At 41.9% G+C, this 27,190-nt stretch overlaps 1 long non-coding RNA gene across 1 annotated transcript in view; it reads left to right on the plus strand.

Annotated features, from left to right (window-relative positions):
- The window catches only part of LOC109262280 (uncharacterized), a 46,911-nt gene extending 20,906 nt beyond the window's left edge, over positions 1-26,005 (plus strand). The window contains exons 2-3 of the long non-coding RNA XR_002077696.2: positions 18,081-18,416; positions 25,288-26,005. This is a non-coding gene — a long non-coding RNA (uncharacterized LOC109262280). The remainder of the gene's footprint in view (positions 1-18,080; positions 18,417-25,287) is intronic.
- Positions 26,006-27,190: the final 1,185 nt, after the last annotated feature.

The raw sequence follows: 27,190 nt of genomic DNA on the forward strand, positions 1-27,190 counted from the left end.
AATCAGGAACCCTGAGAAGTGGGCCTTGGGAAACACAGTTTTAACTAGTGCTCCCTCAGTGGTAGTTTGGGAATCCACACACGTTTCTGTGATTGGGTCCATATGTTGTCTCTTTAGGTAAACTGAGGGCTCCTGAGTACAGGTTCTGTGTCTAAAGCTTTTCTTGCCTCCTCATAAGCACAAGCACACAGTTGGTATATGGCATATATTCACTGACGTTGGGCAAAAGGGTGAAATGCTGAAAGCAGAATGATGTTACTAAATTGCCCCTCTAACAAGACATTTGACACTCATTCATTCCTGTATTACTCTTTTGTTCTGTAAATACTCATTAGTGCCATCTCTAGGCCATGCACTGTGCTGGGGACTAAGTCCCAAGAGAATCAAAGCAACAGGGGTACTGGAGAAGGGAGACAGGGGTACTGGAGAAGGGGGCAAGCAGATGTGATTATAAAGTGAAACTTCTCAGAAGAAAAAGCTGTGCCCAGACCAGGGAAAGTGAAAATCCCTCAGGAGGCTTTTCTTAGGATGAGGTATAATTTCTGCATTATTCTGTCTCCCTAAATGAAGAAAGACACTTCAATTCCTTCCTAATTCCCCAGCTTCAGGGCATGGCGGGCAGTTTGAACACTCTTGGAGTCAGGAGATAAAGGGAAGCATTATGTCCCATTGGGTCCCTTTTGATCTTTATACTATCAACATGGGGTCTAAGCTTCCCTGTTTCCCTTTCCTTTTTCCAAGGTCACCCAGAAGACCATGGGCTCTTTGATGTTCAAAGAAAGTTTGAACCACGTGCCTGGTCCTTTGTGCCAGAGCATGCTGCTGGCAGACTTTTCTGACTCAAGTCAGGGCAAATGAGGATTCTTCATCTCTTTCTGAGGCAGATCCCAAAGCTGTTAGGAGGAGCATGTGCATATTCTTTAATAAACTCTCTTTTTTTCCCCTGGGTCTCAAGTGGAGTTTTGGACCCTTCTCTCAACCTTATTCCTGATTAGGAAATCCTCTCCTTAATTTTGGCTACATCAGAGTATTAAGGAACACTTAGTGAGCAACCAGACCTTCGAGTATAGCAATACATTCAGGAAAAATGCGCTGAACATGTATTCCTGAAGCACACAACTTCAGTAACCCCAGGGGAACAGATGCCCACAGTCCCAGAAAGAAACAAAAAGCATAAAGTGGAGCCACCTTATCCCTTTTCCATTAGTTAAACCTTTCAGCACTGTGTTAAGGCTGGCTATGTATTATGTGAACATTCTATGGGTCTGCCTTTCAAAGGTTATGACCAGAGGTCTCCTCTGAGAGAGGAGAGGTGCCAATGAGGGCTCAGGACTCAGCCAGCTTAGGAGAGGTACTGCTCCCCTGGCCAGGATACAGCAAGAGCAGGAGACAACTTTCCAGTTGCTCAACATGGAGAAGAGCAAGATGTAAGGCAAAGAGGGCACGCACATGTATTTACCTCCTTTGATTTCTCAGTGACTTCAAGGAATGGAGACTTAGAGCAAGGATATGTATGCAATAAGGGAGGCAGGAATGTCACAGTATCCCTACACAGAGCTGCATAGCTGGTCTCAAAGACACAGGAGCTTAGTTTGGGAACTGGAAAAATGCAGCTGTAGTTGCTAAGTTATTTTCACCCATCCCCTCCTTCCACCTTGACATTTATTGGTCCCTTACAATTATTATAGTGACTCATGTGTCTTAGTCTCTGCTTTTAGCATGCAGGTGACTACCAACTCTGATTATCTCATCCTCTATTCTCCACATGTGTTTTATTCTGTTGTCTCAGATCTTTGGCTTACTCTGCATTCTCTTGGCCCCCATGGCCTGTCTTCTTTCTGTGTGTTTTTAAGTGCCCTTCCTCCTCCTCCAAACCTAGCTATTGACTCTCTTTCTATGTATCTCCTGTTGAAGTCCAAGAGAAAGAGAATTTTATTGGGTCAAAAGAATCATCATTATCCTTCCTGGGCAATGATCTTTGCTCATAGACCCTTGTTCAACCTATAGACTGGCCAGTCTGGTCAACCTAGGGGGCAAGAGCTCACCCTTGCTCCAATCAGCTTATCCAAAGACACCAAAAACCTGTTCACAGCAGGGCAACACATACAAGAAAGCATCTAAGGTTTACTCCCCACATGGGTGGAGTGGGTTGAGTAGTTTCTTCAAAAGGAGACTATGAGAGGCACCTGGGTGGTTCAGTTGGTTAAGCGTCTGACTTCAGCTCAGGTAATGATCTTATGGTTCATGACTTCAAGTCCTGCATCAGGCTCTGTGTTGATGGTGGGGAGCCTGCCTGGGATTCTCTCTCTCTCCCTCTCTTTCTGCCCCTCCCTCCCTCTCTCTCTTTCTCTCTCTCTCTCTTTCTCTAAATAAACAAACTTAAAAAAAGAGCACAATGTATTTTTAAAAAAGAGATACTATAACTGCCATTTTGAAAAATGCTATGCTTAATGCAATGAGTTTTAGAGAAAGACAGACTTGGATTTGGATTGTAATTCTACTTAGTAGTTGTATGACCATGGGTAAATTAATCTTTCTGAGCTCATTTCCTTTCCTGAGGAAATGGGGATGGAGAACCTATGTTGTATTGATGTGTGGATTAGAGATAAATTATCTGAAGTAAATGGGGCACCTGGCTGGCTCAGTTGGTGGAGCATGGGACAACTGATCATGGGACTGTGAATTCAAGCCCCACGTTGGGTGTGGAGATTGCTTGAAAATAAGACTTTGAAAAAAATTTAAAGTACTTAAAAAATAGTGGGAGCTCAGATACTCTGTAGATAGCTTTTATTCTGGTAGTGCTGCATTGGTCTGTCTGATTCAAATTCCATGGTTCCTACAGTGCCAATGTTAGTGGGAAAAAGTGCTAATAAAGTAGGTGCAAAAAAGAGCATCATTAAGAAGCATTCTGTATGCATTCTTAATTGTGTTATAAGTAAGGTCTCATCTACATCTGACTGAAAATAATAGGCAAGATTCAAGATGTTTCCTTTTTAGTAGTTCAAGAAGAATGACCCTGGTTGTTAAATCTGAAATGAGAAACAAGACAAGTTTTCTTGGCTAGTCCCCTTCAACAATTCATTGAATATCTGTAATACCTTTGTAGTTGTAGTAAGACTATTTGATTAAAGACTTTGAGAAACAATGGAGACAATTCAGAGATACATCGAGTCAGAAATCATAATGTCTGGTCACCAGCGATTTGCAATTAACTGGCTTAGATTTATGATTGATGCAGCAGAAGCTATAGTCAGCCACAATCAGGAGCTATCTGGAGAGAGGCAGGAAAAAACCCAAATATTCTATCCCAGATATGATCCCTGAGCAAGAAATATGGATGATTGATTGTCCCAGACTTCTTGCTCACTTCCCTTGACTAGCCTGGCACATACTCCATTCCTCTCCTTATTCGCAATCTCAAGATTAGATCTAGACCACCAAACAGAGCTTCTAGCCAATTCCTTCATATGAAGAATTCCTGGATAACCTGCTTATAACAGAGCCAAGCTTTCTATCAATGTGATTTCACACAGAAAGAATCCTTTGTAGGAAGATAGCTCATGGTGATCATTTATAAATGGTTTGAATTTCATCAGATAGCTTCTCTCTACACCCAGTTTGAGACACTGGGATCAGAGATTTTATGCAGCTAATTACAGTTAATCATCCTGAAGGAATGGGTCAGGGAGGTCTTCTAGCATTGATATTCCCACTGAAGTTTTCTGATTGGACTTGGAATCTGCAGAGCCCCAAGGCTCCAACTATCAGCATCTCACATGATTCATTCAGACTTGTTGACAAATATGGCATCAGTAGTACTGACACCTGATGGCATAATTAAGAAGTCAGAGAAAGACAAATACCATATGATTTCACTCATATGCAGAGCCTAAGAAACAAAACAAACAGCCACAGAAGCAGAGGCAAGCAAACAAAAAACCAGACTCTTAAATACAGAGAAAATTAGTGGTTGCCAGAGGGGAAGTGGATAGCGGGAGGGTGAAATCAGTAAAGGGGATTAAGAGGTACAAACTTCCAGTTATACAATAAATAAGTTAGGGAGATTAAAAGTACAGCATGGGGAATATAGTCAGTAAGATTGTAGTAGCATTGTTGGTGACAGATAGTGACTGCACTTATCATGGTGAGCACTGAGTAATGAATACAATTGTTGAGTCATTACGTTGTACACTTGAAACTAATATAACACTGTATGTTAAGTATACTTCCATAAAAAAGAGTATATATAATTATGTTAAATTTTATAAAACATGTTTAGTTTGGTGAGGATATGTTTTGGTGAAAAATATTTTTCCCCATAGGTGATAAGGGCTACTGTTTTGGGACAACATTCTTTTTCCAGGAGGCTGCAAAGGCTCTTTTTGGTAGAGGTAAAATGAAGCAGAAAAATGAGGAGTGAAAGACTCTTTCCTTTCACTCTTTTCCTTTCCCTTCACTTTCCTTTCACTTTGATTTGTTGAGATAAATCACAAACTCCTGGACCTTGAGGAGGTGAATCCCAGACTAGACTAGCCTGAGAGACAGTGCTGAAAGTTCTACCAAAAGTTCTTTTCCCAACTTAGATTTCTGATAAATGGAATGTCTTTGGGAATGTCTTTCTGCAAGCTTGCCTAACTTTTGCATTGATTTATTGATTCAACAAATATTTATTGAGCAATACCATGTGTCTGACACTAGTCTAAGCAAACAAGACAGGAATCTCCCTATTGATGCAAATGTAGACTATATCCAGTTTTCCCTATTACAAATAGTGCTGTTAAAAATATTTTGCAATTCTTCTGCTATATTCATAGAAATGTAATAGCTGGGTTGCAGAGTATGCACATCTTCAACTTGACTGTAGAGTGGTAAATCAAGCTGTAAAGTGGCTGTGCAAATTAAGCTCCTGAAAGCAGGGTATGAATTCCCTCATTCCATATTACTGCCAATTCATACCATATGGTCAGATATTAATCTTTGCAATTTTGTAAGTATATAATGGTGTTTCACTGTGGTTTGAATTTTTATTTTCTGGATTACTGGTGTGGTTGGGAATTTTTCATATATTGATTGATTATTTGGCTTTCCTTTTCTCAGATTCTCTCTTCAGGAATTTGACCCACTTTATTTATCTTTTCCTAGCTTCTGAGGGCTATATAGTTGAAAATAAGTTTTCACAGCTGTAGAGCAATCCTCCATCTTCACTTCATTCTTTAAAATACCCTTGACTATTCTTGACTGCAAGTTCTTCCATATAATATTTAGAATTAGATTTTTAAGTCCATTAAAAAAACAACAACATTGAGGAGTGCCTGGGTGGCTCAATGGGTTGGGCGACTGGCTTAGCTCAGGTCATGATCTCACAGTTCACGGGTTCAAGCCCCACATCGGGCTTTGTGCTGACAGCTCAGAGCCTAAGCCTGCCTCAGATTCTGTGTCTCCCTCTCTCTGCTCCTCCCCTGCTTGCACACTGTCGCTCTCTTTCTCTATCTCTCTTTATAAAAAAGAAATAGACATTAAAAATTTTTAAAAAAACATTAAGATTTAGGCTGGTATTTTATTGACTCTATAAAATAATTTGGGCGAAATTATTATGTTTCACATACTGATTTTATAAGCCATGGTCATTATGTTTCTCTTCATATACCCATGTCTTTAATGTTTTTCTTGTTTTTTAAAACATTAGACATATAATTCACATACCATGTAACTCATCCTTTTAACGTGTGCAATTCAGTAGTTTATGTTCCCAGAGCTGTGCGGCCATCACTACTAATTCTAGAACATTCACATCACCCCCAAAAGAAATCCCATACACATAAGTGGTCACTCCCCAACTCTCCCTCTCCCTACCCTGTTTCCAGCCCCCGGCAACTTCCGATTTATTTGCTGTCTGTATAGATTTGCTTATTCTGGACATGTTATATCAATGGAGTTTTTCACTATGTGGCCTTTCGTGTCTGGCATCTTTTACTTTAGAATAATGTTTTTAAGGTTCATCCATGATGTATTAGTCCTTCATTCTTTTTTATGGACGAATAATATTCCATTGTATGAATATACCACATTTTGTTTATCAATTCATCAATTGATGGACACTTACGTTGTTACTATTTTTATTGTTATGAATAATGCTGCTATGAATGCTGGTTTACTAGTTCAAGTTTTCTTTGAAGCACAAATATATTTACTTTTGTAAAGCCTAATTTATCTATTTTTTCTTTTGTCACTTGTGCTATTGGTGTCATATCTAAGAAACTGTACCCAATACAAGGTCAATAAACATAAAAAAAATTGGTCTATTTAAATATTTGATGGATTCACCAATGGAGCCCCCTGGGTCTAGGATTTTCTTTGTGGGGAGTTTTTGATTAGTAGTTCAATCTCCTTTCTTGCTATCATTTTGTTCAGATTCAGATTTTCTATTCCTTTTGAGTCAGTTTTGGTGGTTTATGTCTTCCTAGGACTATGTCTATTTCATATAGATTATGTAATTTGATGGTATACAATTGTTCATAATATACCTTTATCATTCTTTTTATTTGTTCATTTGGTAGTTGTGTCCCCTCTTTCCCCCCTCATTTTACTAATTAGAGTCTTTTTCTATTTTTTTAAGATCTTGGTTAGTCTAAAGATTAGTCGATTTTGTTGGTCTTCTCAAAGAACCAACTTTGGTTTTATTGATTTTTCTCTATTATTTTTCTATTCTGTATTTATTTCTGCTCTTATCTTTATTATTTCCTTCCATCTGCTTGCTTTGGATATAGTTTGCTTTTTTTTTCTAGTTTCATTTAGATTTGCCATGAGAAGAAAAGTATTGCAAGAAATACGTTTATTTGCCTATGTAGTTACCTTTACCAATGCTCTTTATTTCTTTAAGTGGATTTGAGTTATTGTCTAATATCCTTTCATTTCAGCCTGAAGGTGTCCTATAAGTATACTTGTAGGGCAGGTCTGCTAGTGGCAAAATCTCTCAGTTTTTGTTTATCTGAGAATATCTTAACTTCTCAAGGATACTTTTACTGGATATGGATTTCTTGGTTGGCATTCTTCTTTCAGCACTTTGAATATTTTATCCTACTGCCTCTAATCTACATGGCTTCTGAGGAGAAGTCAGCTATTAATCTTATTTGTAATTCCTTACATATGGCAAATAGGTTTTTTCTTGCTGTTTTCAAGCTTTTCTTTTTGTGTTCATCTTTCAATCATTTGACTATGATGTGTCTATGTATAGATGTCTTACCATTTATCCCATTTGGAGTTTGTCAAACTTCTTGGGTACACAGTTTTATACTTTTCATTGAATTTGGCAAATTTTAAACTATTATTTCTTCAATTATTTTTTTCTATCATTGTCTCTTTCATGGCATTCCCATAATATGTAGGTTGGTACACTTGAGAGGGTCCCACAGGCTTGTAAGATTCTGTTCATTTTTCTTCTCCTCCATCATCATCATCATCTTCTTCTTCTCCTTTTCCTCCTCCTCTTCCTCCTCCTCCTCATTCTCCTTCTCTTTCTTCCCCTTCTTCTCCTTCTTCCCCTTCCCCTTCCCCTTCTTCTCCTTCTCCTTCTTCTCTTTCTCCCTCTCCCTCCCCCTCTCCCTCTCCCTCTCCCTCCCCCTCTCCCTCTCCCTCCCCCTCTCCCTCCCCCTCTCCCTCCCCTTCTTCTTCTTCTTCTTCTTCTTCTTCTTCTTCTTCTTCTTCTCCTCTTCCTTAGACTGGATAATCTTAATCTATCTTCAGGTTTACTGATTCTTTCATCTGCCAGTTCAGATCTGCTCTGAGTCCCTCTAATGAATTTTTCCATTTTTGTTATTCAGTTGTTTTACTTTTCAACTCCGGAATTTCTATTTGGTTTTTTAAACATTTTCTAATTGTTTATTGGTAATTTCTATTTGATGAGAGTATTCTCATACTTTCTTTTTACTTTAAATGTGGTTTTTGAAGTTTTTTAAACATATTTATAGTAGCTGATTTAAAGTCTTTGTCTATTAAGTCTCATGTTTGGGGCGCATCAAGGACAATTTCTATTGACTGCCTCTCCTGTTTATGGCCTATACTTTTCTGTTTATTTACATATCTTGTGTTTTGTTGTTGAAAACTGGGTATTTTAAATAAAGTAATGTAGTAACTTTGGAATTCAAGTTCACTCCCCTTCCAACGCTTGGTTATCATTTGGTTATTGTTAGTATTTGTTGTTTCTGTTTGTTTAGTGACTTGCCTGGACTAATTCTGTAAACCTTTTACCCTCTATCATATGTGGCCACTGAATTCTTGGCTGGGTTAGTTTAGTGAGAATTTAATGATTGGACAGAGATTTCCTTAAATGCCATAAATCAATTAGTCTCCAACCTTTGTTGTGGGACTCTATGTGTGTATTTGGGACAAATTTCAATGCTCCCATGGGCAGTTTACAACTTTGCCTTAGCTTTTTCTTCCTGCTTTCACAGAACTTCAAAGTCAACCAGAGGTGAGAGATTAGGGCGTTCTCCAGCCTTTCCTGGGCTTATGTACAGTCCTATATATGCATGTGGTTTTCTAAACTCTAGGAATTTGTTGGATCTTTTCAAAGCCCTCTGTAGACATCTAATTATTCAATATTTATTTAAAATTTTTTCATTTGCTTATTATTACTCACGACTGGTAACACTGCCTTAAGCAGCTGCAGTTTTGAACAATTGTCACTGACTGTTTTTGACAAATGTCCTGGATAAGGCTATTCGCACACAGAGAGCTCTGATGCAGTCAAATAAAGACAATTTCTGAAAAAAGAGCTTTTCAGTAAACTGCCAGACATATCAAATGATGACAATTCTCTGAGGATGGGGCTTTTGAGGAGCTCCAAATTAGTTCTGGTGACTTCTAGGCTTCTGGTTTTCACAGTCAGCATACTTGTGAGACTATTGCCTTTAAAGCTACAGGAGGGCTGGAAGACATGGATAGGATTAGAGCAATTTAAAATGACATGGAACAGGAAATTGTTCTTGAGATTCAATTGTTTTTCTTGAATTAAAGGATCCTCTGATTTAGTGCAAAGTTTAGTTGATTTCCAGAGTTCTGAATAGGTTAATTATGATTTTTTTTCTCCAATGGACTAGATTTCAGAGGTTCTTATTGCCACCATCCTGAAAGTGCTTCTAGCTTGCCCCCCCCTTCTTTCTCTCTCTCTGTCATCTATCTATCTGTCTATCTATCATCTGTCATTTAAAATCTTACATATATTTTGTTAGATTTATTTCTAGGCACTTAATATTTTGTGATGTTATTATGGTATATTTTAAAAGTCTTCCAACATTACATTTCTGCTATTTGTGAATGCAATTGATTCTTGTATAATGATCCTAGACAAAACTTAAAAATCCCCAGAAAATATATTTAATAAAACTGTCTCAAAAAGAAATATAGAAACTGAATACACCTATAATCTTTATAAAAGTTGAATCAGTGTTTAAAAAAAATCTATTCTTTCCTATCTTTCTTTCTCCCCACAGGATTAGGTGAATTCTACTAAATGCTATTCTACTAAATTCTACTAAATGCTACTAAAAGCAGAATGATCTTCAATTCATTTTGTAAATATCCCTTTATCTTTAACAACAAAACAAAATAATAAACATATAAGTAAGGAAATTGTGACCAATCTCACTTGGGAATATAGGTGTAAAAATCCTAAGTAAAATCTATTAAAAATATATTCTAAATAACTTTAGTCTATCCTAGGAATACACTCATGGATTAACATTTTAAAATCTATTCATGTTAATTACATTAACAGATGAAATGATAAGTCATATGTTTTGGTCTGCTAGGGTTGCCATAAGAATACTGTAGACTAGGTGGCTTATGTAGCAGAAATTTATTTTCTCACAGTTCTGAAGACCAGAAGTCCAAGATCAAAGTGTCAGCAGATTTTGTTTCTCCTGAGGTCTTTCTCTTTGCCTACAGAAGGCCTCCTTCTTGCTGCTTGTTTACATGGTCATCTCTGTGTGTGTGCTCCTCTGGTGTGTCTCTGTGTGTTCTGATGTCTTCTTATAAAGACGCCACCCAAAGTAGATTAGGGTATCCATAATGGCCTTATTTTAACTTAACCATCTCTGGCCATTCTTTTTTTTTTTTTTTTTAATTTTTTTAGCACTTTTATTTATTTATTTAAAAAACTTTTTTTAACGTCTATTTATTTTTGAGGCAGAGAGAGACAGAGCATGAATGGGGGTCAGAGAAAGAGGGAGACACAGAATCTGAAACAGGCTCCAGGCTCTGAGCTGTCAGCACAGACACTGACACGGGGCTTGAACTCACAGTGAGATCATGACCTGAGCCAAAGTCAGACGCTTAACCAACTGAGCCACCCAGGCACCCCTAACACTTTTATTTATTTTTGAGAGAGAGAGAGAGAAAGAGAGAGAGACAGAGCGAGCTGGGGAGGGGCAGAAAGAGAGGGAGACACAGAATTCGAAGCAGGCTCCAGGTTCTGAGCTGTGAGCTGACAGCACAGAGCCTGATGCGGGGCTCTAACTCACGAGCCATGAGATCATGACCTAAGCCAAAGTCGGACACTTAACTGACTGATTAACACTTTCTCTGGCCATTCTTTCTGGCAGCTCTCATCAATGTCAAGGTCATCTGGCCAGTCCTGTCCTTGATGGCAGAGCTCTTACATGGCTTTTACGTATGAATGGAGCAAAAAAGGAAGGGTTTCACCACCACTATGAAACTGGTTTATCTGCTGTGGAATGACTCCTCTCTTCCGCCCATCAGTAGCCCAAATAATATTCCATGCCTTTCATTTTACCTGGATGACGGTGCTCTTGCCTTCCTCCTCTAAAGTCCCTGGAAGTTTCTGGTTGGAATTATTATGTACTTACATACATTATACACACACACACACACACACACACACACATATATATATATATATATATATTTATTCATTTTTGTTTTGTTTTGTGTTGTTAATTTAGCTTGTTGTAGTTATAAGTTTTCTGTTTTCACTAAGTAATAATTCTTTTCAGAGTAGGGACCAGATCTTTATAAAATCTATAGTATGTGTTCATAGTAGTTACTCAATAGCTATCATTTAAATAAATTTATGAATGAGGCACCTGGGTGGCTCAGTCAGTGAAGCGTCCAACTTTAGTTCAGGCCATGATCTCACAGTTTGTGGGTTCGAGCCCCACATCGGGCTCTGGGCTGACAGCTCAGAGCCTGGAGCTTGCTTCCAATTCTGTGTCTCCCTCTCTCTCTGCCCCTCCCCTGCTCACACTCTGTCTCTCTCTGTCTCTTTCTCAAAAATAAATAAACGTTAAAAAATTTATAAATAAATTTATGAATACATTTATAAATGAACAAATGAATGAATGACTGAAATACAAGAGGGCTGAACACACCCTAGTTTTTCGGGTGCTTCTTTGTGATGTCATGATACTAGAGGCAGGAAGAAATGCCAGAGACTCCTCTGAGCCCCAGGCATATACAATTACAACCTTGTCGATGTGGTTTCAGCTCTGCTCTCCCTCTAGGGTTTATTTTACTGAGGGATTTGTCACGTCATTAACCCCAACTCTTTTCTGAAGATGAATGTTACCCCTGTCGACCAGGGTCCTCACAATCTCTGGTATAGTTATTGAGCACAATTCCGTGTTTACTCAAATCCTATCTCTAAGTAGCCAGTAGTAAGGTGCTGATTAACAACCCTTACCGTACATGGCAATAGCACTTAATAACTTCCACATGCTCCTGAACTTCATGTTATATTGTTTCAGCCACTAATTTTCAAAATCCCCGAGACAAGACCTCTCCTCTGAAACATGTGCTTTGGAGCTGTTCCTTTCTGCGTACTCTTCTAGAAAAACTTACATGTGGTTTAATTCAACAGCAGGACTGAAGGGGAGACACGTTCATAATTTTTCTCCCTCTTTTCCTCCTTTGAGTCCTGTTTCTGCCAAAGCCCTTGGCCAGGATCCAGAAATGGCACATTCAATAATACCCAATGTGTTTGGGTAATATTTCATAATTACATTGTTGTTGGGAAAATTGTTGCCTTGAGAATAATTCCTTTGCATAAACAGAAAGTCTGAGGCCCATGTGCCCTTCACATTCCCCCTACTGGGGGGAGAGTGAGGTGAGAAGAAAGGAGAAGAAAGAGAAGAGAAGAAAGGAAGAAAAAGAGGAAGGAGAAGGAGAGAGGAATATAAAATTCGTCTGTTTGGCTTTAGTAAGGGGATGCATTAGAGGAAAATTTATGAAATGGTGAAGGAAGAATATTAACAGCTTTTAGGAACCCTGCCAATTCTAGGCTTGGAACTTATTTTCTCCAGAAGGTAAATAGAAAACCACCTCCAAGTTTCTAGACGATGGAAGGGTAAATGTTGCCTTGGGCTAGAAACTTAGGAGATGGCCCAGTCCCCTGCTGCCCCACATTCCTGAGTGATTTCCCAACAATCACTGTTCCAACATGGCTCCCTCCCTTAGACTGCCACTTTTTCCAGACCTAGCATCTTACCTGGAAGTTGGGCTCTGAGACTCAAAGAGGATGGACAATTGGGAGGCCCAAAAGAAAGGCTTCTGACGGGTGAAGAGAAGGAAGACTGATGTTAATGGCAGGTTAAATTGGGAAGGCCAATTAAATGATGGTTTCTTAGTTGTAGCCCCAAGAAGCAAGTCCACATAGGTCAGGACTGTTTCTGAAGCAGCTGCTCCCCAGGTTGGGTAGAAAACACCATAGATAGTGTTCAACTAGGCTTCAGTTTCCATACCTGATTATAAGGAGCTTCATTGCACTTTAGCAACTAATGCATTTAGAAGGGGCTCATGCAGAACCCCACCCCCACCCCACCTCTAATTGGCTTTCATTCTAGACCTAAGTTCTTGGTGTGAGGTGCCAGAGTACATACAGCTCAATCCCCAGGAAAATGTCATTATTCAAAAGAAGAGACATCTATTCGGGGCAATCACCAGACTAACGATCCACAAGGACCATTGCAGAGTCTGGCAAAGAAGACAGCACCATAGCACATGGGTGTGCAGCATCAGAGGTCATTGGCCGGTTATTTGTGAGCTCTGACTTAACATTGGTGACAGCAGCTTATGCACTCATCTTCCTGACGTTTCCAAACAATTTGGAATAGATCATTAGAGTGGTTTCAGCCAAGAGGAGCTTTTAGTTACAGTCTGAGATGTCATTGAAACAAGTAAAACTTATAGTTTAAAGAACTATATCCCAAACCACCATTTTCAGATGCTCATCTTCCAAACAACAACAGCAGCAGCAACAGCAATAACAACAGCAGCAGCAACAATATCAACAGCAACAACAAAAGTCAAACCCCAGCAAAAAGCCATCACATACAACGCAGCACCTCATCACATCCTCTGAAGATCTCTGCTCTCTCTCCAGCCCCCACCCAATTGGACTGTAAGTACCAGAGGGATAGGAATTCTTGCCAGTTTTGCTCTTCATTGAATTCTTAGCACTTAGTATAGAAGCTGGAATCGAAGAGTCCCTCAAAAACTTCTTGATGAATGAGTCAGTTAATGCATTAAAAATAATTAATTAGAGAAGAAACTAAGTCAGCAAGCAAATACACAAAAACCAACAGAAGAATAAGATCTTGAAAGAGAATTTCCATCTCCATTTAAAGAACAGTGCTTGGCCAGGTTGAGCATGCATTCTGCTCTGCTCGTGTGTAACTTGCCATTGAATCTATGTATGGGTGGGGGTAGTCTGTTTCCCCCTCAACTCTGGGAATATTCTTAAACTTTAATATCATTTACATTCACTGATATTAGCTGTTTCAGATGACTACTGGGGCAACAGGTGTTAGATGATCCTCAGTCACCTAGCCCTAACCTGTGGTACATGGAGGAAATGATTCATATTCATTTTAATAAAGCTTTTATATTTGTGGAGGCCCTTACAGATATAAATTCAAAGGAATTTTCTCTCTGGAAGTGTACTGTTGGGCCAGAGCTATGGGTCAAATGCTCCTGCCACCATTTTCTGAATTCTCAATTTCCATCATTTCTGCTCATGATGATCTTGGGTTTTCCTGTGGGAGAAGAGAGAGGCTGACAATCCCACCTGAGGCCTGGAGCTTCACTAAGAAAAGCCAGGGGGCAGATTTTGATTGATACATTTTATAAAGCATAGGACCAGAGCTTTTAGCAACTCCTTGCATCCAGCCAGAAGCAAATTCACTAAAACATGTTTGCTGTCTGAGATTCTGCCTCATTTTAACATGAAGTGCATTTCTTTCTGTCTCCCTCCCTAATTCCCTGTTGTCTTCCCCAACATGAGAAGCCAATAGGTTGGGCTGGTAAAGGAGACTTTAGACCATGTTACAGCAACAGGCTGCTGAGCTGGGTAAAATGCCAACATGACTTGATTTACAGGAACCTGGGGGGCCCCCGATAGAGCAAATCCACTCCCCCTAATTGACCTGGCTGGAATTTCTGCCACAGAGATTACAAAACTGGGAGCAATTAGGTAGAGATATTAATAGGTTCTGTCATATGAAGTATTTGTAACAAAGCCTTCAGTCGAATTCCAAAGTGAAATTTTTTACTCCTGAAGCCAAAGAAGCCTTTGTTCTGGGGTTGACATCATGAAACTATTTTTAGAGTCCAAGTCTTCTCTGGAGGGGGCACCAATGGTTGGCTGTCCTTCCTTCTTGCCTCCAGGTCCCTGTGCTAACACCCCTCCTCCCAGATCCTTTTCTCCCCCAAGCTGGGCACATGGCCCAGATGTGACTGGGAAGGATGAAGGCTTCTGGAGGGTCAGCCCCCATGGGCTGCTGTCCCTGGGTGGCTCCAGACAGATGGGGAAAGGATCACCACAAGACTCAGCCCAAATAGACAAATTGTCTGAAGCTCCTGGAAACTGGGGTTGGGAGTTTTGAGAGAGTGGAGGAACTCATTTATATTCTCCTGTCAAGCTGAAATGGGGGACCTTTGGTTTCGCATCAACAAATAGTTCCTATAGCTTCCTTATGGATGCCTTCACTCTCTCTTTGTGTCGGACCTATTACAGGAGCAAAGATCAGAGTGCAAGAAGAGGACGGGACCCTTAAACATAACAGCGCCACTCTGTTATTTTGTGTTTGTGTACTTCTTTGTATTTTTCATATCGATTTTATCCATCTTGTTTCATGTGATTGTCCAACTACTCTATGTGTGACTTGGTACTTTAGAGATGGGGAAACTGAGGATTGGAGAAGAAAAATTGTTTTCCAAAGTTGGTTGAAGGAGATAACAACCCAGGTTTCTCAGTTCTTATTTCAGGGTTTTCCAAGCATGCTGAGCACGCTGGCCCAGCTGGAGAAAAGCTTTCCAGGAAGAGACAATCCAAGGGAGAAGTGTTCTCTTTTGGCCTGGCCTGACCCACCACAGAGATGGCTGGGGTGGATGACATCCTTCAAGCATGTTGGCTCTCTCCCATCCTGTCAGACTACTGGGCTGGGCAGGTCTCTTCCCATTTCTTCTTTCCTGGTGAAATTCCTGTGCTAAGTCTAAATCTCACAGAGCCCTGGGCAGTTCTTCTACATTGTCCAGGGCAGTCAGCCCCTGACACCTGAGGGCCATACAGACTTATGGGTCCAGGGCTGCTCCCTGTATGCCTACACAGTGCTTTTGTGTGAATTAGGAAAAGGCACCTCTTCCCAGCAAAGGCATTCTCCCAGGGCTTGGGTGAAGGGCCCTGACTGCATCCAGCCTTCCCTGCTTCTTTGGGTCAGTGACTTTGTGTAATGAACATGAGGAGAATAGAGCTGAGACCCCAGGCTTCCTTCCCTCCCCAAATTATAGGCACAAGGAGGCCAGGAAATCACTGCTGGGGCAGGAGTAGGCAGTTCCCTTATACAGTGCATGGCTGTACAGCCTGACTGAGGAATTCATTCCCTGTTGTTTCCCAGCCTAGAGGAGCCTTCTGAAAGAATGAGTGGTATTTCCCACCTCCTTTGAGGACAGTCAGGACTCTGTGCTCCAGAGAGCTGGACTTCTCTTGCCCCAGGGGAGAAACAAGCATGGGCTTGTGCAGGGGAGGAGTTGGCTTATCCCAAGTGGGATCTCTCAGGTTGAAGGGAGGGGTGGCCTAAACCAAGAAAAGATGCCTAGAGTGGAAGAAGGAGGGGTGTTGGGATCCTTGGGAGTGAAGACCCGTGCTCTGCCTATACACAGTGGCAGGTGGTGGCAGGACCTTGGACAGAATGAATGTGGAGATGTCTGGGGTGAACAGGAAGTTCATGTACTTCAGAGCTATGAAGGGTTCCTGGGGCTTCCTTCTTGGCTTGGGGGAGGGGGACTGGAGCAGTCTTGGAAGGGACCGCACTGGCTTGGACTCTGAGCATCAACCTGATGACCAGCAGGTACTGAAGGCAGGAGGTACTTCCTGTTTCTTGGATCATATAAATCCTGGTTTTTGTTTTTTTAATGACCCAAAAGGATTTGAAGCTAAGCTGATTTAGGAGGCTGAGTCAGATGTAAGTTCATTTAGAGAAATAAAGAAATGAGTAGTTGCTGTACCCAAGATTTGTGGAGTAAATTCATATTGTTTACAAACCCCAAGAGAAGCTTGCTTTGCCTTCAATCGGCCCCTAACCTCTTCCAACCAAGACTCATATATGTAGGACAGCCTCTTACCTTCATTTGCACCTTCCCCAGCATAACACAGAAAGACTGTCCTTTTGAAAAGTATTTTTTTTCAAAGCAGCCATGTTTTTAAATTTTTAATCTGATTTCACATGTAAAATATTTGTGTGGCTATGAGAGAGCTCACAGAGGGATTTGCTTTTATTCCTTAGGTCCATTCAGCTTCTGGGAAAAATGGTGGTACTTCTGGTCACCCAAGACACAGATATCATGTCACAGGCTTCTCCAGAGTTTTGAGAAGTGCTAGACTAATGGGAAGATTATAGTACTTGATTAGAGTGGAGAATGGGACTTACCTCACTCTCAAAGTCAGAGGGGGCAGAGCCTGGGAAAGCAGCCCCTCTGGAAAGAATGCCTATAAATGTCCCGCGTTATCTGCAAGTCTCTCTCATCATGCCACAGTCCATCTGGGCCGTTTTCCAAGACTTCTGTCTAACCTCACACCTTGACTATGGAATAGGGGTTTCTGCCTCTCTTTTTCTTGAGTAGTAGAGGAAGCTATAGATGGCCTCTAGTCTCATCAGATTTTAGATTTTAAATGGGAGGTGTTGTAAGGGAAGCAATTATTTTTTCTGCAGAGGTGAAGGCTGCATCAGATCCAAAGAAAAGAGTTACTACCCCTGACCACCTCCTTCTCCCGCTAAACATGAACCTAATTCTGAGGGTGGTTTTAAATCTGAAATAGAAGTATTTCCAGTTCAATGTTCTGGTGTAAGCTCGTTCAAATATTTGTCCTTGGCCTAAACAAAGCTCAAACCAGGGTAACTTCAGGCTCACTTCAAATGTTATTAATATTTATTTTGAGCCTCTAAGACAAAGAAATGGAAGACCCCCTTGGCCATTCTGTACTGTCTTAGCACCAATCTCTCCCTTACTCACTTATCTGGAAAACATGAATGGACTCGACCAAACTCTGCAGAGCAAAGATTTATCACTTCTACCTCTACAGAGCTTCAGAGTTACTGGGTCTGTTTAATCCCCTCTCCACCCAAAGGCAACATTTCTGAGCTGTCCACATGGACTTCCGTGTGGTTCCTGACCAGTTCTGCTCCTCTAGGATTGGCTGTCTTCTTCCTCCACACCCTGGAGATTGATGTCCAGAGTTCTTCACTCTCTTCTTCCCTCCATCTGTTGAACAGAGGCTGTTACTCTTTCATTAGGCCTGGCTGATGGAAGGTCCTTTCTCTTTTCTTTACCCTAAAGGTCACTCTTGAGTACCAATGAGTCCAGAGTTTTCTTGATTTCTAGGGCCACTTAGCCAGCTGGCTGCACTTTCTTCCTTTGTTGCCATTGCTCGCGGGCTCAGGGAGTTTGTTAGTCACCGCCCCCAGAGCATTAGCTCCAGCCAAACCTCTGCTCTCTTTCAGTTTTCTCATTCGCTCCCTCCTCCCTTTCCTTTAGCACTGCACACTTTGTTCTTTCTTTCTTCCCTCCAGGCAAAGTTCTTGTGCTTCTCTGGACAATGACAGTAATCATAAGCAACCGGGGCTCTAGAATGAAGAAGAGGGGTAACGGCTTAAGAGGCAAGGGAAGCATGCTACAGAAGTGCCGTCAAGGGCGTTATTAGCACCAGGCTGACTGTCCTTGCTGAATGAGGCTGGACAATGCTAAATTGTGCACAGAGTTCATCGATTAGCACAGAGAAATCCCAACAAAAAGCTGGATGTGGATGTGGATCTTGCCATGGTTGTGTTCACATGAAGTATTAAAGTGTTGAAATTTCCCTCTACACCGAAGAAGCAATGGGGGAGACTGCTGAAAATCCAACCTGTGTGAGTTTTGCCTCAATCTCTTTCAACTTTTGAAAGATGGGATAGATCATGTGGGAATGGTTGCACTGGCCTTAATTCTCTCTACCAGGGCTGAACACTATCTTGTGGGAACTGTGGGAGAAATGAAAGGAAGAGGATGTTGGGCATTGCCAGATAAAAGCCTCAGCTGTTGGGGTGTCTGGGTGAATAAGTTGGTTAAGCATCTGACTCTGGACTTTGGCTCAGGTCATGATCAAATGGTTGGTGAGTTTCAGCCTGGCATCGGGCTCTGTGCTGACAGTGCAGAGCCTGCTTGGGATTCTCTCTCTCTCCCTGGCTCTGCCCTTCCCTTGCTGGTGCACAGTTTATGCATGGTGTGCAGTGAGTTTATGTGCCTTAAGAAGGTCAAAGAGCTGAGAAGTTGGTGGTTAAGTGGGACCAGAACCCAACTCTACTATTGTTAGTATAATCTTCCTTTTTCTACTCTACCTTATGAGAGCACAGAACTAGTTTTAGTTACCATGTCTTTTCCACTAAAGAGAATAATCTTCATCCTGGAAATGGTAGAATAAATATTGACTAGAAGAAAGTAAAGCCAAAGGTAGGGAATATAGAATTTCACTTTAGATCAATGTTTTAAAAATATTTATTTATTTATTTATTTATTTATTTATTTATTTATTTATATTTGTTTTGAGAGAGCATGGGGAGGGGCAGAGAGAGAGGGAGAGAGAGAATCCCAAGCAGGCTCCATGTTGTCAGCACAGAGCCTGATGGGGGACTGAATCTCACCAACTGAAATCAAAAGTTGGACACCTAATGGACTGAGCCACCCAGGTACTCCCACTTCAGAGCAATTTAAGACTAAATTGTTGGGAGTTTTTCAAGAGTTCCAGATCAATCTCCTGCCAGGGTACAGAAAACATGACCTTCCTGACAGCTGCAGCTTCAGGAAGGTTCTTTCTTCTTTTTCAAACCATTGGTATATTTTTATATAGGACCAGGTCATTCAAACGAACAGCTAAGTTGAGGGAACCGTGTGTGGCTCAAGGTCATCCATATCCACAATGACCAACCTGGAGCACAAGGCCTGCCTTCTGTGTGGCCTGGAGGAAGACCCTGCTTCCCAAAGCATGCCCTTTGTCCATGAACATGCCACAGTACCAGAATCTACTTTAAGTGATTATTCCTGAGATTTTCAAGGATTTCCTGTCTTCCAGAACTCTCTCTCTCTTCTTAAGTGTTTCAGGCAATACACATGCAGAGAAAAATTGGTGAGAGGAGATCCAGAAGGATAGGCCACCAGATAAACTTCACCCACTTCCAGTGTGCTTAGCCCAACCCTGTGTCAGGCATCCTGCTTTTTGTGAGGCCTGATATTAACACAAACAGACTAGACAGGGCCAGACTTGCAGCAATGATGGCCAGCCCACCTGTATTGGGTCCCTGTCCCTCACCAAGGATGTGACTAACAAAACCCATCATCCATCCTACACACTTCACATATTTCAAACTCTGAATCACCACAAACTGAGATGGTCATTATATTAGTCAGGAATCTCCAGAAAAACAGAACCAATAGGAGATGTGTGTGTGTGTGTGTGTGTGTGTGTGTGTGTGTGTGTCTATAGATAGCGAGAGAGAGGGACTTATTTTAGTAAATTGGCCTACATGTCCTAAGATCTATAGGGTGAATCTATAAGCTGGACACCCAGAAGAGTTGACAATGTGATTCCAGTCTTGAGTCCAGATGCCTGACAACCAGGAGAGCTGATGGTGTAGTTCCAGTCCGAGACCTGGCTCAAGACCCAGGAAAAATTGATGTTTCAGTTTCTGATGGCAGGAAAAAAGCTGATTTCCCAGTTTGAAGGCTCTTAGGCAGAAGGAATTCTCTCTTATTCCGGAGAGGAACAGCAACTTTGTTCTATTCAGGTCTTCAGTGGATTGGATGAGGCCTCCACATCAGAGAAGGCAATCTGTTTTACTCTATCTGCCAATTTAAATGCTAATCTCACTCAAAAACACCCCCCCACTAAGAATAATGTTTGACTAAGTATGTGGGCACCAGATGGCCAAGTCAAGTTGACATAAAATTAACCATCACAGTCTCTATTGCAATGCCACTCTATTGGAAGGATAGGAGTGAATGGCATGTGGTGTAGCAGAGGTGAATGTGGCAAAGTAAATACTTTTTGTGCAAAAACATACAACATAAATTAGGATTTCAAGTCAAGAGACTCAGAGAACTAGAACTAGAACTGGAACTAGAACTAAAACTCTGGATTTTCAAACATATATGAACTAAGATCCTTAGTATTGTTCTTTGTCCCAACACACACACACACACACGCACACACACACACACACACACACAATTCTGCCACAACTAACTGATTTGCAAATCCATGAGACTATGATTGCTGTTTGAAGTCACTGAGTTTTGCCAGGCACTATTTTTGTGGCAATGGGTAACTTTTACAATTACATAAATAATAAGTGAATTCTAAGTGTGATATGTGTCATGAAGGAGAAATATGAAGAAATATGAAAATATTTAAGAGAACAACTTGACCTCATCTGGAGGATTGAGGAAGGTTTTTCTGAGGAAGGAACATTTAAGCTGACACCCAAAGCGTGAGTAGAAATTAAGTAAACAAAGTGATGTTGGACTGAATGGAGGAACATTCCAGGCAAGGAAACAGCAAGCATAAGGTCCTGAGGTTGGAAATGATTAGAACACTTGAAGAACTGAAGGAAGGTCAATGTGGCTGGAACGTGGAGAAAGAGATGGAAACTAAGAGTTAGGGGATGAAGATGCAGTTGATGATGAAATGGTTGGCAGTGCACAACCATGAAGTGCTTGGGAGCAATGTCAAGCATTTTCTTCTTTTCTTTTCTTTTTTTTTTTTTTTACTACTAATAATTGGGATTTTGTAAGTAGTTTTAAATTAGGGAATGACATGATCAGATTTGTACTTATGCAACAATTTTCAACGTAGTATGAAAGATGGACAGAGGTAGGGAAAGAGTGGTGTTGGGAGGGGTGCCTGGGTGGCTCAGTTGGTTAAGCATCCGACTTCAGCTCCGGTCATGATCTTGCAGTCTGTGAGTTTGAACCCCACGTCAGGCTCTGTGCTGATAGCTCAGAGCCCAGAGTCTGCTTTGGATTCTGTGTCTCCCTGTCTTGTTGCCCCTCCCCACCTCTCTGTCTCTCTCTCTCTCTCAAAAATAAAATAAATATTAAAAAAAAAGAGTGTTGTTGGGAGAGCAGATAGGAGACTCTTTTATCAGTTCCAGGAAAAGATATGTGACCTAGATGGTAGTCCCAATGGTGGAGATGGAGAAGAATATTTAGGAGATAAAGATAACAGGATTTGGCAATTGGTGAGATAAAGGCTGGGGAAGAGGCAGTGTCAAAAGCATCACCCAGGCTTCTGGCACAGATCATTGAGTAATTGGTAGATCCAATTATTGGTATGGAGTAAATTGGAGGAAAGGGATATCTGAGGGAAAATTATGGGTTCTATTTTTATGGCTTTGGCAAGTGATAGCCCCTGAGCTTCAGGTTTTTATCTGTAAAATGGAAATAATATCTTTACTTATTGGGAAGATCAAATGAGATGATGTACAGAAAGGAACTTTGCAAATTGGAATGCACAGCTCAAAGCAGGATCTTATTGTTGTAGCAGAGATAAAAGGGATGGGAGAAACAGAAGGTTGATAAGCTGAAAGGGTAAAAGGACAGGTTGACCTGGAACTAAATTCATCTAGTCCTTTTGGAAAAAAAACAGTGAAGGGGAAAAGAACCGAACTTTGAGACCTCATCCGAGATGTTCTTTTGTAACCAGCTGCAGACCCTAGGTCCCTGGTTGCCCTGCCATTTGTAATTGCTACAGGCTGGGAGCAGAGAACAGTTCCCACTCCTGACTACCACCATTAGGACACACTGTCCCCATTAGTACAAATCTGGACAAGTCTTCTGTGCACCATGGAAAATCCTTGAGGTTAGACCCTGCTGGTGAAAATCTGCAGTGGGGTGGGCACGGGAGCCAAGAGACTGATGAAATCCTGCTGTTTAGGATTATACAACTTTAACCTGCTTAAAGTATAACAGTATGGGCTGCTTGCTGTGCTCCACAAACCACAGAGTTTCTTGTGAGGCCAATCAATGATAATTTTTATTTATTTAAAAACATTCATTGACCTACCCTTGCCATATTCTGCCCAATTTCAGCAAATGAAATTACTGTTCATGTAGTTCCTGAGGCCAAAAACATGGGGGTCCTTAATTTCTCATCCTTTTGCCTCCCACCTCCCATACGTCATTAAGAACAACCAAGTCTATCTCTAAGACATACCCTAAATGCCCCCATCTCCCCATACCCACTGCCATGACTCAAAATATTTTCATCTATCAGAACTACAGGAGATATTGTCCCCCAATCAATTTTCAAATAGCAGCTCACACTATTTTTAAAAATATGAGTAGTCTACTTCACTCATCTGCTTAGAAGTCCCCACTAAATTTAGAATAAAATCCAAATTCCTTCCCATGGCCCACAAGACCCTGCATGATCCAGACCCTGTTCACCCCTCCCTTTTTTTTTATTTTGAGAGAAAGAGAGAGAGCGAGAGCGAGAGAGAGACAGAGAGAGAATGCATGGAAGGGGCAGAGAGGGAGGAAGAGAAAGAATCTCAAGCAGGCTCCATGTTCAGTGCAGGCCAGGCTCGGGGCTCAATCTCAGGACCATGAGATAGGACCTGAGCCGGTATCAAGAGTCAGATGCTTAAGCTGACTGTCACCCAGGCTCCCCTTACCTCTCTGACCTCAGGTCACGTCACATGATGATACTGAAAATTTTCACTTTCTGGTTCTCATACACCTATCCAATTAGAATGGACAATTGGCCAATCAGAACAGATGTTAATCAAAAAACAAGCACCTGGGCAGTAGAACCTACTGGCTGAGTATTAGGCCTGCTCACGCTATTGAGTCTGCCTCAACATGTCTGCCTCCATGTTACTCAAACACAGAAGGTCATTATTGCCTTTGGGCTTTTGCAGGAGCTGTCAGGAGCTGTCCGCTCTGGCTGGCAGTTTCCTCCTCCAGCTTCTCATAAGGCTTAAACTTCCCTGTCATTCAGGCCTCAGCCCCCAGTTTAAAAGGCCTTCACTAGTACTCCCCACCTCTTGCCAAAGTTCTCTCCTCACAGTGTCCTGTGATAAATTACGTGGAAGTTTCTTCTTTTTTTTTTAGTTTATTTATTTATTTTGAGAGAGAAAGAGAGAGAAGTAGAAAGAGAGAGAGAGAGAGAGAGAGAGAGAGAGAGAGAGAAAATTTCAGGCAGGCTCTGCACTGTCAGTGCAGAGTCCAACGTGGGGCTCAGTCTCACAAACTGAGAAATCATGACCTGAGACGAAATCAAGAGTCAAACACTTAACTGACTGACCTATCCAGGTGCCCCTGGTAGTTTCATTTTTACTCACTTGAAGTGAGTACTGCCTGTCACTCTCCCACAGATGGTAAACCCAGAAGTAGAGGGTGTTTGGTGCCATCAATGTATCTCAGGGCCCCAAACAGTGCCTGGCACAGAGCAGGCACTCAACAAACACTGGGTGAGCAATGAGTTCCTAGAAGTGAAGCAGTATGCTCAGCTTGGGGTGTGGAAAGGAAGGCAGGAGCCATCAAGGGGCATCATGGGCTACTGACAGAGTAGATCACAACTCCGCTATCAAAAGAGTAGAGCACGGAGTGGTGGACAGTGTGGGCTGACTGTGAAACCCCTCTCAGGATTCTCATTCTGAATACAGGGTGATAGCAAGGAGAAGTAAATGTGAAATTCCAACTCTGTGGCCTTGTTAAAATAAGGACAGCAGACCTGGGTCTGCAGGCAGAAGAGCATCAAAAGGAGCTGCTTGAGATCGAGTTTCACCCTAGGGGCTGTGAGAGTAGATGTTCAGTGGGCTCACCTGGAAAAGTCAATTCCATCCTCTGACAAAAGGCTGATTTTAGCTTTGCCCTTAAAAAGTTTTCATAGCGATTCCAGTGTGAGAAAAAAGGGAGTTTCCCCACACCACCAAGCAATTCTTTTTGCTTCTACAAAAGTTGAATTCCACAATTCAACTCAATTCTGACACTATCTACCTGGACATAGTGTCAGATCCCACAGGTTCAACGTTCAGTCCTACAAAATTTCCTCCCTTCAACTCCACTTCAGATGCCAATCCCAAGTCCAAGTTGTCACCTGTGCTCTGACCAACTGGCTATTGACCAGAGGTTCTAATGACCTCCACCGGTTTGATTAATTTGCTAGAGTGGCTCACAGAACTCAGAGAAGAAATATTCTATTTACTAGACTACCAGTCATTTTAATAGGAAAATCAGATGGAAGAGATACATAGGGCAAGGTATAGGGAAAGGGCAGAGAACTTCCACGCCCTCTCTGGGTGTGCTACACTCCCCAGATCTCCACAAGTTCACAAAATCATATGCTCTCCAAACCCAGATCTTTGGGTTTTTATGGAGACTTCTTTACAGGGGCATGATTGATTAAATCATTGGCCATTGATGCTACGTTCAACTTCCAGCCTGTCTCCCCTCCCAGGAGGTCAAGGGGTAGGACTGAAAGAGGCAACCCTCCAATCACATGGTTGGTTCCCCAGCAATCAGCTCCAACCTAAGGGAACCTGGGGACAGTCCAAAAGTCACTGTATTAACATAACAAAAGACACTTTATGGCCTTCAGCACTTAGGAAATTTGGGTGTTAGGAGCTCTGTGCCTGTATCAGAAGGAAGACCAAATATATAATTATTGTTATAAATCACAGTATCACAGTCCTGGAAGAGGATTTATAGCACTAAGTCACCTAATCATATTGAGTCTTTTAACAGTTCCTTAGATGGCGACTCAATCTTTACTCTTCCTCTTCCCAGTCCATCTCATACATGGATTCCAGAAGCTCTTCCAGGAACAACTACTTTCATTACATTACCGCTCAACTTGCAAGTCCCAACAAATGTGAGCTCAGGTCTAAACATCCCATCCTGTAATGGTGTTCCAGTCCGATTGGGTGGGAAGGGCACTGGGCTTTGGGTCAGACACACTGACTTTGCATCACAGCCTACCATGTTCCCCCAGTGGGACCCTGAATAAGCTGTCACCTGTGGAAATCTCTCTGTCCTTATTTGATAAAAGGGTAGTGAAGACCGAATCCCTAAATCACAGAGCCCTTCTACCTGAAACAGCTCCCAGTGTCTGCAGAGTGAAAGAGAATCAGCACGATCAGAATGAGCTTCTTGAAAGCAGGAATTGAAGATCATATTTTCTGTTCTTTCACAGAACCTCACAATGTACTGTGCAAGGAATTCATGTTCAGTGAACCTTACTGATTGGATACATACTCCCTCAACCTCTAATATTTCTTACCTAATGCTGAGCAGTGTTTGCACCACACCTGTCAGAATGGTCCTGATGCTGAGGTAGTCCTGAATCCAGAGGGAGAATTGCTGTGAGGATCTCTCCAAAGGGCCAGGACACCACCAGCAGATCTGGGAAAGGGCCGAGTGTGCCCAAAGGGCATGGGTAGTGTGTCTGGGGAGGAGGATGGCAAGGGAAAGTGCTGAGGACAGGGGCTCATGGGGGTGGGGGAGGAGGTTGGGGGTTCTGAATACCTTGTGAAATAAAGAAAAAGGAGGTGGATCTTTGGAAAACTTCTGAAGATCTCCAAGAATGCAGAGGGACATCCAAATAGCTTCCAAGAGCAAGTGAAAACAGCACTAAATATGGGATAAGACAGCTTCGGTGCCTGTCCTGATCCTTTCTGAGAGAGGGTATTCATAGCACTGCCCCAAAGGTCCTGTCCACTCTTTCCTGGTTTCTGTTGGAGTGTCTGAGGGGGCCAGTGTGTCCCCCAGAGATGCAGAGAGATGGATGGGGTTGAGGATGGGGAGTGGCTGGTTACACAGAACCTGCCTGTGAGAGAGAAGATTCCAGACCTGCTCAGAGCTTCTCAGAACCACAGCTCTGTCCTTGTACAAAAATTATTTTTGAGCAGAAAAGCCTTTGGCAAGTGCCAGTCTCTAGTTCAAGTTCTGTCAGAAGGAAGGTTTAAGGTTTTAGTCAGGATGTACTAAATTTCAGACAAGTAGCATGGGTTCCAGACTGGATCACAGTAGAATCCTTGACCAAACTGCCACCACGTGCCACACAGGGATTCTGGAAGGCTTCAAATTTTTGATTCCTTAAAAAAGAAGCATGGCCCCAAGGGGAGCACAGAGCATAAGCCATTTGCCAGCAAACTTGTGGAGAACAAGTGTGGGGTCCAAGTTGGTCACTGCAGATTCCACTGATGGGGGCACAAGAGGGACCAAATGCTCTCCCCAGCATCGTGGGGTGCTCTTCCCCCCTTGTGAGTCTACCCCTGTGGGGCCCCTCCCTAACACCCTCCCAGATCTAGAGTGTGACTTTAAACATCCAGGCTCCTCTGCACAGCTTCCAACCAGGGATCCTTCTCAAGGATCTCAAAATCTCAAGAGGTTTTGAGACTCTTGAGCTTAACAAGAGTTTTATTCTCAGTAGGACACCACATTTACCCCTCAGCCTCCACATTCACATCCACGTCTAGAAGGAAATTATTTCTTAGGCCAGAGAGAGGGTAAACACTGAAAAAACTGACACATCTTCCCATAATTCCATAAAATAACACCAGCTAAATGTGGCACGTTAACCTGATATTCGAGTGCAAGGCTCTAATCCTTCCAGTGGCTCTGGAAATACATCTGTTCTGTGCACATC

The sequence above is a fragment of the Panthera pardus genome, unplaced genomic scaffold (genome assembly GCF_024362965.1).
Source record: "Panthera pardus isolate Hobbes unplaced genomic scaffold, ASM2436296v1 HiC_scaffold_13, whole genome shotgun sequence".
Taxonomy (NCBI): Eukaryota; Metazoa; Chordata; class Mammalia; order Carnivora; family Felidae; genus Panthera; species Panthera pardus.